The sequence below is a fragment of the Protopterus annectens genome, chromosome 2.part0 (genome assembly GCF_019279795.1).
Source record: "Protopterus annectens isolate FY-2018-M chromosome 2.part0, PAN1.0, whole genome shotgun sequence".
NCBI classification, from domain to species: Eukaryota; Metazoa; Chordata; order Ceratodontiformes; family Protopteridae; genus Protopterus; species Protopterus annectens.
In genome coordinates, this window is record NC_056728.1 from 1,066,469,958 (window position 1) to 1,066,483,225 (window position 13,268).

The window sequence follows — 13,268 nt, forward strand, 5'->3', positions numbered from 1 at the left end:
ATGTACAGTAGGGATTACACTTACTGGCATTCCCTGGAAATCCTGTGGATGTTTGTACAGTACTGAGGTCTGTGTAGTGATGGTGAATTTCGGCAGTGTGTGTATTGTTAATATGTACTTTGGCCTGTGTACAGACTGCGGTAGATGTCATTGTTCTAGCTCCCCTTCTATCTGTTGTTACATGCTGCCCCACTGTATGGTATGGTTTTGCCGTACATGTGTGTAGGGCCAGACACACACATGTCCCATACCACAGGCAGCCATCAGACCAGACTGTGTAGCAGCCCAGTATATGTAGGGTCATTCTGTGATTGGCACATATGAGGATGGTGTAGAACAGATAGTCCATATACTGTACTATTATGCTAGCATACCATATGTGGATGTTGCTGTGTTCACATTGGTTGTGGTTATGCACTGTCACACAGGTGTATCCTACCCTGTGCTGTGACATGGCTGTTGAGCCTGCTATATAGTATGTACACCCATAACCATATGTTATGTGTCATGTGCCTGTGGCAGCCACATGTTATGAGCAGATGTCACCTTCTACACACACTGTGTCTGTGACAACAATCCCAATGACAGTAGCAAATGTCTATTTATATACCAGCTATACATACCAGACATCCCCTTGCACTACTACATTGGGTCTATAGGGGCTGGGGTAGAGCTACACTACATTGCCAGGACATATGGTGGGACGATATGGATATGTACTTATCTAGATAGCCATATATATATCTGAGTACACATGTGTAGAATTTCCAATTACCACTGTCATGGCAACCACCCACTATGAATCCCTACATCATGTGGGTGTTTTCCCTGTACATTCCCTGTGTGATGGACATCCTTCCTGTGTGTGGGCATCAATGTTACAGACAACAGGTAGCAATACCTCTTACAGGGAACCTGCACACTCAGGGCAGCCACATATATGTAGGAGGATAGGGACATACAGACAGACTGTAAGTAGAGTGGTATAATGCTTTGCATAGTACTGGTGTACAGTGTGTGTGTGTGTGTGTGTGTGTGTGTGTGTGTGTGTGTGTGTGTGTGTGTGTGTGTGTGTGTGTGTGTGTCTGTGTGTGTGTACATACTACTTTACCTTGGACTGCAGTCTGTCTGCATAGCTCACTACTGCAGGCCTATCCTCTAGCTGGACAGAGGTGTGCGTCTCATGTGTTGTCTGTCCACCACACAGGTCCTGTGTCGGATATTACACTGGCAGTGTGTGTGTTGCATGTTAGCAGTACATGGCTATATCCATTTGTGTACCTGATGTTGTATTCCTGCATTAGAGTATGTTGCAACACATCCTGTAACAGCAGCATGTTCCAGGGTGTGTAACTGCAATATTGTGGGTATGGCCCTGCGTTCCTGCCTTTGTCCTCCACATATATGGCAGCCTTTGTCCTGCTGTGATACAGGTAGGGGTTATTAGGTAATGGCCTACCATTAACTACAGCTAGCATTCCTACTATCATCCCAGTCATAGCGTGGACACCCACAACATTTGTTGGCCAGGGACCATACATGTGAAAGATACATTGACTTTACCACAAGTAATGAATGTCCCCCTAGGGCTTGACTACAGGGTATAATAGGAGGCTGCTGAACTACATCTGAAACTGTTGACTGTTACACATTGTGCAGGCAAATCCATTGTCAACTGTTGTATGAATTGAAGGGCTTACCTGGACACCATAGTATGTTATATATCTGCACTGTCTGCATCTACTGTTTTGTGTGGGTCTTGCATCCATCACTGGTTATATACATCAACATCCATGTGCTGTCAGTAATGGCATACATTATTGTATGGTACACAAATGAAGGTTGTCTGTGTATATATACCTGTGTGTCGTGTCATGTCCTTTGAATTGTGAGTTGGTATATGTGCAATGTTAGTATCCCCTTTGTGGGGCTGGTTGCCACACCACGCATGCCACAGGTACCGGTTACAGGACTTGTGGCTGGGGATATGCATTGCACCCAGTATGTCCACGCTACTGCTACACATGTATGGCTACTAATAACCTTTGTCTGTGTATATGTGTATGTTCCCATATATCCCATATTTATGGATGTGAGTGCATATCTGTACCACTGTAATGTGTAGCCCTTCAACATAGTAAATTCCTTGTGGTACAATGGCGTATCTGCATAATATGTTACAGTTATTGGCCTAACATGTACAGGTGACATGGATAACTGTTGGAGCATTGTAGCTGTGTTGTGGTGGGTCCTGCTGTCAAGTACTGCATGTGCTGGATATTGGATTGCACAGCATATCCATTCAGGCTGGGGGGTTACATAGCAGTAATTACCAGGTGTCCCTCATTTGTGTCCCGCCCCCATTAACTGTGCTCATGGTCTGTTATGTAGTATGGAGTGGGCCAGCAGTCCGTTCCCATGTGGAAATCATATACACGTGTCTATCTTTATATATATATATATATATATATATATATATATATATATATATATATATATATACACTGAACATATTATCTATGTACGATTGCATTATTTGTGAGTCATACATACACACACACGCACACACACACCACACACACACACACACACACACTCATATATATATATATATATATATATATACATATATATATATATATATATATATATATATATATATATACCTATAGCTGTCTATCTCTCTACATTTACAGATGTATAGCTATCCATATGTCCATGCATGTTTGGCTTATATGCGTGGCCTATACCTCATTCTCTTGGCATTTGACATGGATGACCTTAGGACTGAGGTCAGTTATTCATGCCGACACGTATGTGTTTCAGACGTATCATCTCCAGCAATATATGTGTTTTACCACATATAAATGTGTAACTTGCAAGGCTTGAAGTGTATTAGAGCAGGATATTACAGATATTCCTATATGTACCCACTTTATGGCGCACTATGTCTGTGATTCATGCATTAAAAGGTTGTGTGGTGTGTTACTACTACATTCCCTGTGCTGTTGACTGATTGTTCTGGATGATATGTATGTGGAATGAGTGGTTATGTACATCTGTCATGGTTTAATGGTAAATCATTTAGTGTATGATGTGCAGCGTTCTGGGTGTGGGCATTTCAGAGGCTGTATATTGTGTTTCAGGGTAGGACACCGGCTGTCAGATACAGAGTGAGTTAGGGACATTTGAGCGGTCGTACATGGGTGTGCACGGGTTTGCACAGAGCTAAGCAATACTAAGTTTAGGTTGCATTTCCTTACACTCAGCTAGCATTTACTTTTCTCAATCTATGTAGGCAATGCTTACCCCCATGTGAATACAAGTACACACACTTACAACTGCTTATCCATGCGTACTACTGCTGTTATGCGCTTACACATGCTTACTAGTGCCTTAGTCATTATGACACTTCACATGTGCATTTAAGGCAGTACTCCTGTGCAAATATAAATGTTACTTTATAGGTTATACAGCACAATGAAGTTAACATATGGATATCACATGGAAAATAGGATGTGCTGCAGTGGGACTCGACCCGGGAATGCGTGTGCGTTAGGCGGATGCTCTGGCCACTACACTATTGCTGTTTAGCTTCATTTGCATATGTCTACCATAATGACATACCCATGTTCCCTTACCCTGGCCCCCGAGCTCCACTTACACAGCATCCATCCATTCCCCAGTTGCTAGCCCTGCCATACCACACCTCCACACATTTCCTTCTCTGCATGTCTCGGTACACCTCCAGTATACTGTCCCCACCCAAGAGTCTGCAGGCTCTTCATCTGTTTAGTCCATGTACATACCAGCCTTTCCTTGATCCTCCTCCGATACTGGTGGTGACATTGATGTGACCCGCAACTGTTGGTTCATCCCCGCCAGGGACGGACCTGTTGTTGTCTCAAGAGTAGACCTTGCTGGTCTACAGTGTTTCTCCCACTGGTAGCATCCTGACAGGGTATTATGTAGCAGCGGTTTGCTCACACACCTAGCCAGCCTCATCTCACGGTTCCACGGAACCAATGCCCCAGGTGTGACATACTGTGCATGCAGCACGCTCACACACCTTCACGGTGTGCACCGTATATCATTATTCCCTTCTGTATTATGCAGGTCTACTGTTCTCACAGTATGATTGGACAGGCACTGTTCTGTGCTGCACATAGACTGCTCATAATACTGTGGTTGAGCAATGGACATGTGTTCTGGTATTAATCTACACAATTATATACATTTCCTATACTTTTGGATGCCTGTGCTGGATGATGTGTTAGTGATCACAGCAGCTGCATGTGTATCCGCCATGGCTTAGTGGAACTCACACCTACTATAGTGGGCAAGGTCAGGGGTTTGCAACCTGGCAGTGCAGATTATTTTGTTAATGGCCACAACAACAACTGTTGGCTACATGGTGTCTAAGGTACTATAGAACATTTGTAGGTGGGTATGCGCTTGTTTGTGTGAAGTACAGCATTACTGACCTCTGGTTGCGGCATCCTGCACTCAGCCTCTACATTGCTTCACCAGTGTGGTACTCGCATACCGGCGGCCAAACAGGCTTACACCCACTTGCTCTCACATACACATGTGTAACGTCGTGCATTTTGTTCACATCTGTCATCCAGGACACTCAGACTGTATGATTGTCCATTGTCAGTGGTGGCCCGGGTTGTAGAGCTCCACATTGACCCCAGTTATGTATCCCAATTAAAACAGGGGTGTTCACATTCATAGAGGGTAACAGATATAACATAGCTACGTCCCCCACTAATCATGCTTAGTTTACGTTAAACTGTCGGTATTATCCATGCTTAGATCAGGTTTACATGCCAGGTATGACTGTTGACAAAGGTCAGTTTAAGGTGAGGTAGGATTCCTGTTTCACAGGTTTGGATAGGTTATAAGCAGATATTTGGGGTATATATAGTTATTCCATACCTGTGTGGTACAGTAGAGGTGAATAGCTAAGGAGTAGGCAGGTAGGTAGTGGGGCGTGACATTGTAACTGTATAGTAGCCATAGGTATAATTGGAATGGGAGCAATAGGGAAGGTATGTCGGATGTTGGGATTTGTATGTGAGGCAGGACACGAGGTGTCAGTATCACTAGTTGGTGTAGTGGTATAGAGTGTGAGGTGGGGGGAGGGTTTCACAAGGTGGTGAGCCTGTGCTGCTCCAGGTGTGCTTGTGGTGTTGCTTCATATGTTAGTTACATGTGTCCTGTGGGACAGCTGTGATACTACAAGTGGGTTGGGGTTCCAGATACTGGCAATATAGTGGGGGAAGACGGTGTCACCTACGTGTACCCATAGACATCAATATAAATGAAACAGGCTGATAGGTACGTGGTGTGCATGGGGCACAAAGGGGAGTGTTAGTAGGGGGATTATACAGAGATGTGCAGGATGGCTGCAGGGAAGGTCCACAGCTGGCCATGTTGTCTATGACAACAGCTGGGCATATGCACTGCATTTGGTGTTTGCGTAGGACACTTACACCCCTGGGTGGGGGTGAGGACTACAATAATACCTTGTGATGCCTATTACATCGGCTTACATGCCCACAGTGGGGTGTTGCGACCATGTGTTCATAGGTGTTGTGTATTGGGTTATGCAACAACACATATGGCTATACCGTACTTAGCCATGTAAACTGCACTGTGCTGTGGTGGGACCCATATCGGGAATGGCTGCCCATTAGGCATAAGCATGCCTGTACAGAACTAGAACATCGTCCAGAGTTTGCTTCATGCTTCATAATATTGGTGTGTTCCTCTTACAATCTGAACCTGTCTGGCAAATACTTGGGAAATTATGCTATTAAATAAAGACAAGTAATTGGGTTTAGGATCCCACATCCTTCAGACAAGTCATGCTAATGCATAACCTATTATTCTATCAGCTTTCTAAGGTTGTAAGTGGAATATGTGCTGTCTGTCCCTATTTGTCCTCCAATGGTTTAGGTTTTGTCCAGTGATTTTGCTCTTAGGTTTGAGAGGTATGGGCATAAGCTCTGCCCAATTCGCAATATTACTTACATCCCCGGGGCAGTCCAAATACAACTGCACCAGCCAACACCTGCACACCTAGGCCCATAATTGCATACCCATAGTTCCCCCACCTGCCCCTCCTCTATAGCACTCATCCTTACTGTGGGTGCAGGTGGGATCTAACCACACCACTACAACACTGCCCACTCTCCACGTGTCAGGACACATGTTGTACTTTGTGTCGACCCATGGGTCATCAGGCTTGCACAACCTACTGGTCCGTGTACGTATACAGCCTGGTTATATAAATCATTACAGGGACTGACTCCGATGATCATTAATATTTGGGGTGTCCCACAAGGGACATTGATGTCTTTGTTTCAAGATTAGACTTGGCAGGTCTCTCCCACTAGTAGTATCCTGCCTGTGGTCTGGGAAGAAGTGGTGTGTTTACTTGTATCATGTGTTTGCATGTTTCACCTGTCTAGGTGGGGGGGGGTTGATGCTACATGTTACATGTTTGCTGATTGTACCCCTCACCCCCATTGGCACGGCTTGTGAACATATGTAATCCTTAACTGGTGTATCATACCTATATATATCTATATCTATATATATATATATATATATATATATATATATATATATATTTATATATATATATATATATATATATATATATATATATATATATATATATATATATATATATATATATATATATATATATATATATATATATATATATATATATATATATATATATATATATATATATATATATATATATATATATATATATATATATATAAATTATATATATATATATATATATATATATATATATATATATATATATATATATATATATAGGTTCATATATATAGGTTCATAGGTTATAGGTTCATACTAGCCTATCTGCCCTAGTGCATTTATAAGCCTAGCCCTATAGTTATGTGGCTTTCACCCCTTTAGTTTGAATAAAAAAACTATGCCTATCATTTTGCTGTGCCTCTGTCAAGCAGTGACACTGAAGTAATCCCTGGGGTATATCTGCAATCTCCCATCCATTGGTCAAGATTCCTCTTGAACAAGGCCAGAGAGGTGCTCTGCCTCACATGTACCGGATTTTGTTCCACAGCATAGGGAGTCTGTGATGAATCTGGGTGATGAATCTGTCCCTCCAGCACGTTCTATTTATAACCGTGTCAAGGTTTAAGTCTCCTGCCCTTGTGGTTCTGAGGGATCTAGATTTTTGAGGTGAAGCATATTCATCAAATCTGGGTTTGACATGGCCTTATATGTCAGGCACAGGTCACCTCTGAGCAAGCGGTATGAGACTGAATAGAACTGGAGTTCTTTCAGTCGGGCAGCATAAGACATATTTTTGACCCTTTATCCTTTTGGTGAGGAACTTTTGGGGCCTTTCAAGCTGCAGCAGGTGTCTGGTCAGATACATTCCGAACGGGGCATTGTACTCAATCATAGGTCTAATAAGTGATGAGTACAGGGGGACGATGACCTCCCTTGATCTAGATGTGAATCCCTTCATGATCAGGTGGGTGATATAGAAGGTTTTCCTAACTACTTTAGCAACATGAGTGTCAAACGAAAGGCTAATGTCAACCTGGGTCCCCAGATCTCTGATGACTTTTTCTGTGCTCAGTGGATTGCTACCTATATGGTAGCTAGGGGTGACCTTGTTTTTCCCGATGGGTATGACTATGCATTTTTTGGTGTTTAACTTCAGGCCATGGCTCTGGCACCAGTTATCCATTTCTGTGAGGCCCTTCTGGAGGATATCTGTGTCAGATGTGTTTTACTATGGCGCCAGTTTGCAGTCATCTGCAAACTTTGTCAGCCATAACCCTCCTGTGTTTGCTTGTACTTCAGAAAAGTAGATGCCGAACAAGAGTGGACCCAGGACTGAGCCCTGTGGGACACCACTTGTGACAGGCTTTGAGTCTGACATGGCTCCAGCAACTCTGACCCTGTGAGTTCTGTCACTTAGCCAGTTTGCAACCCATCTTGTGATGTATGGGTTTACATTCAAGCTGATGAGTTTTTCGATGATACCTGAGTGGGGTATTGTGTCAAAGGCCTTTGCCAGGTCGAGGTAGGCTGTATGGACTGCCTTTCCTTCATCAATGGCCTTGGTGACTGTCTCGAAAAAGTCAACCAAGTTTAAGAGGCAGGATCTGCCTTTGACAAAGCCAAACTGAGTTGGATCCAAAGTCTGCAAGTTCCTATGTCTTTATTTATGAGTTCCATTATGATCCTCTCCATGGCTTTGCAGATAAGGCTTGTCAAGCTAATGGGGCAGTAATTTCCAGGGTCTGTGGAGGCACCGCCCTTATGAAGTGGGACCACAGTGCCGTGCGCCACTCCTTGGGTATGTATCCTGAGGTGAGGCTAAGATTAAACAGCTGTCCTAACTGTGGGTTTAATTCCTCATTGAGTTCATGAAGCACACAGCCGGGGACACCATCCGTCCCATGGATGCTGTGTTTTTGCCTTAGTGAGGGCAGTTCTCACCTGGGCGTTGGAGATGTTTGGGGGCTACAATCCTCTGGAATAGATATCTCTCCTTTGGGGAGGAAGTTTGCACTGAACCTGTCAGCCAGTATGTTGGCAATGTGTGTAGGTTCAGTAATTTTCACATCATTTTGAACTAATTCTGAGCATATCTGGGAGTTTCCTCCTAGGTTTCTAACATAGCTAAAGAAGGCCTTATGATTCTCTTTAGAGTCCTTGGCGATTTTTCTCTCAAAATTTGCCTTGGATGATTTTATGAGAGCTCTTAGTTTTTTACTTATAATGATCAAAGGTGTCTTACCTTTCAAGGATTTTGCTCTATCTTGTAGTAGCTTCCTCCTTTTGTTGTAGAGCTTGTTTATGGCTGGGGTCCACCAGACTGGACGCTTGCCTTTGGTACAGAGTCTTAGTTTTGTTTGGGATTGCCTGATCCATGCAGTCCTGTAGGTGCTGGTAGAAGGCATTTGTAAGTGATTCAGCGGTTTGAGTAATGTTTACCACTGGCTCAGGGCCTTAAAGGAGACCACACTAGTTTTTAGAAGTGTGAAATCGGCTTTGAGAAGTTTTTCACTGTGGTCTTTTTGTTTCAGGTGGGCGGGATGAGGACCTCCAGCGAGATTAGTTTATGATCTGATCTCACCAGTGAGGGTATACCGGTGTTGAACATTTTGATCCCATGTTCATGATGATGAGATCAAGTATGTTTTCTCCTCTTGTGGGGATGGTGACTAGTTGTTCCATGGCATTTGAGTTTATGAACTCCAGGAATCTTTGGGTTAGAGTGTTCGGGCTTGAGTAGTGTTCCCAGTCTATATTAGGGTAGTTGAAGTCACCTAGTATGATGGTGTTTGGAGATACATTTATCCCTCCAATGTTTTCAGGAAGGCCATGTGAGGTTCCTGAGTTTGAGATGGTGGCCTGTAACATGCTACAAATTGCAGAGCAGTCTTGCCTATGGTTAATTGCACCTGGATGGTCTCCGATGCATTGTGCGTTGCCACCAACCTTGAGGTGTGGGTGTCCTTTATGAATATGGACACCCCCTTTCTTGGTGTTGTCCGGTTTTGGGGCGAACGATGATATGAGGTGAAACCTGTTAGTGCTGGGGTGCTCTCAGGAGCCTTGAACCAGGTGTCTGTCACAGCACAGACATCGATGTTCTCCATATTGAGAAGGGCCTCGAGTGTGCATCTTGAGATTGAGACTTCTGGCATTGAGCAGCATTACCCTTAGTTTTTTTCCTTTTGGTGTTCTAGGGTGGTAGGTTTAGAATTTGAGCCTTGCCTAAAAGGCACTATGGGGGTGGCAAGAGCCTTTGCCAATATCCGAAGCCCAGGGTGACAGGTGCAAGCCGCCCTTGCGAAGCAGCGTGGCTTGTCCAGCATGTCATCCCAGGCAGACAGACATTGGATCCCCTTTGAATGACACCAGAATTTAAGCCAATTATTAAAGCTGATCATCTTATCACTGTATCGTGGCATCATTCTAGGTGAAGGTAGGATACTGCTCAAGGTCAGGGTCATACCTGCCTGGGCTACATAATCAGAGAGCTCCTCGATGTCCCTTTTCATGTAGTCCAAGGAGGTACGTCTCAGGTCCTTGACACGAGCGTGGACAATGACTGAGTCAGACGTGTACCTGCTGTTGAGAGACCTGAGTGCTTGCGTTATGTGGCAGATTCTAGCGCCCGACAGGCAGCTAACTGTGACCTTCTCTTTACTCAGTCTGGTGAGCGGGACATCAGTGTGTCTGACTATGGAATCACCAATGACAAGTGTGTCTGGCATTTTGTTTGGCCTTAAGGGCTGTGACTGTTTGACACTCTGACTGTGTGGTCTATGTGTTGCATGTGTTGGATAGTGAGGTGGTAGTTGTTTGGGTGTCTGCTTTGGTGGCCTCTGCTGTTTTGGTAAATTTTTGATCAGATATTATATATATATATATATATATATATATATATATATATATATATATATATATATATATATATATATATAGATCTATATATATATATATATATATATATATATATATATATATATATATATATATATATATCTGCTGTATACTACTATTTAATAAATTGTTTTCTAGTCCTGAGGAGCTTTTCTCCCGAGGCTCTCTGCTGTAAATGAGCCAAAAGCTCAGTCAGACTTACTCGGTTAACAGATGTGATTTAAATACATAATTCAATTAATATCCTAGCTATATATATATGTGCATGTTTACACACATATATACATATATATTTCTACATATCTATATACATATGTATGTATATATCTGTATATGTATGTATATGGATCCCTATCACAACACCGACACACCACAAACCCGACACTCAAAACAACGACACCAAAACACCAAAAACGTACAAAACCGACAACTCACAAAACCAAACACCATAACACCAACACCCAAAACACTGACACACAAAACATAAACTACACATTACACACAACTATACATGCACTAACCCTAACTCAAACCCTAACCCTAAGGTCCGACACTACCGCACACTTACCCTACCAGCACCCTAACCCTAACTCACTTAACCCGCCACTAAACCTACATTCCATCACTATCGCACACTTACCCTACCTGCACCCTAACTCTAACTCACTTAACCCGCCACTACACCTAAAGTCCGTCACTATCGCACACTTACATTACCCGCACCCTAAGTTCGACACTACCGCACACTCACCTTTCCAGCACCCTAACCCTAAATCCCACACTATCTCACACTTACCTGTCCACTCCCTAATGCTAAATCCCACACTATCGCACACTTACCTGTCCGCTCCCTAACGCTAAATCCCTCACTATCGCACACTTACCTGTCCGTTCCCTAACGCTAAATCCCTCACTATCACACACTTGCCTGCCCGCTCCCTAATGCTAAATCACTCACTATCACACACTTACCTGTCCGCTCCCTAACGCTAAATCCCTCACTATCGCACACTTACTGACTCGCGCTCACACGTTGCCCATGTCGGTGTTTCGGCTGTCGGGATTTCACCTTGTCAATCATCTGTCTCGTCAGTCTTCTCGACTCGGTCTTCTTAGCATCGGTGTTTCGGCGTGTCGATGAAGTCAAGGGGACTCATGTAGATACATATATATATATATATATATATATATATATATATATATATATATATATATATATATATTGCTGTATACATATATGTCTAACGACATATGGATGTATGGGTGTCTGCATATGCATATATCTATATGTGGGTATTTAATTATATTCTGTCTCTGTATGTACACATTTGTACTATGGAGAGGGGGAGGTTTCACTCCATGTAGGTATGTGTGTGTATATATATATATATATATATATATATATATATACACACACACACACACACACACACACACACACACACACACACACACACACACACACACACACCTCTATAGTTGTACATCTACATCTGGTTATTCCATTTTTTGCCATGTACAATAGACTGTGCTGCAGTGGCACCTGTAGCAGGAGTAGCTGTCCATTGGGTGATGTCCATGCCCAAACACACTATTGCTTACATCCCTGGGGTGGTCCACAATGACCCACTCCAGCCAACACCTGCTCAGCTAGGCCCATAATTTCATACCCATAGTTCCCTATCTGCACATCCTCTTCAGCACTTTTCCTTACTCCGGATGCAGGTCAGGTCTGGCCACACCTGTACCCACTCCCCACTTCTCAGGACCCAGCACGTATGCTGTCTCACCCCATGGATCACTGGATACATGTGTGACCTGCCATTCGACATCGGTGTAATGGCAGGAAACCCAAAAATGTTTGAATTTTTGGGTGTCCCACAAGGGACATACATGTCTTTGTTTCAAGATTAGACTTGGCGGGTCTCTCCCACTGCTAGTATCCTGCCTGTAGTCTGGGAAACAGTGGTGTATTTACTTTGATTCTGTGTCTGTGTGTATCACCAGTCTAGCTGGGGGGAGAGAGTTGATGCTACATGTTACATGTTTGTTGATTGGACCCCTCACCCCCATTTGCACGGCCTGTGAACATATGTAATTTGTAACTGCTGTATCATATCCTATCTATATACATGTGTATATTTACACACACACACAAACACACACACGCACACATATATATATATATATATATATATATATATATATATATATATATCTACATTACTATATACAGATATATCTGTATATTTATGCATACATGTATATATTTATATATTGCTGTATTATATACATACATATATATATATATATATATATATATATATATATATATATATATATATATATATATATATAAAACGACATATGGGTATATGCGTGTCTGTATATATCTATATGTGGGTATTTATATGTATTCTGTCTCTGTATGTATACATTTGTACTACGGAGAGGGAGAGGTATATCTCCATGTAGTTATGGGTAGATAAAGACACACATACCTTTACATACATACATCTACATCTGGTTATTCCGTTCTTTGCCATGTAGATTAGACTTTACTGCAGTGGGACTCGTAGCGGGTGTAGCTGCTCATTGGGCGACACCTCTGCCCAATGAACACTTTTGCTTACATCCCTGGGGCTGTCTGTATAGACCCACTTCAGCCAACACCTGCACACCTAGACCCATAACTAGCTACCCATAGTTCCCCCAACCGCACCTCCTCTACAGCATTCATCCTTACTCTGGGTGCAGGTTGGGTCTGAACACACCACTACACGCTG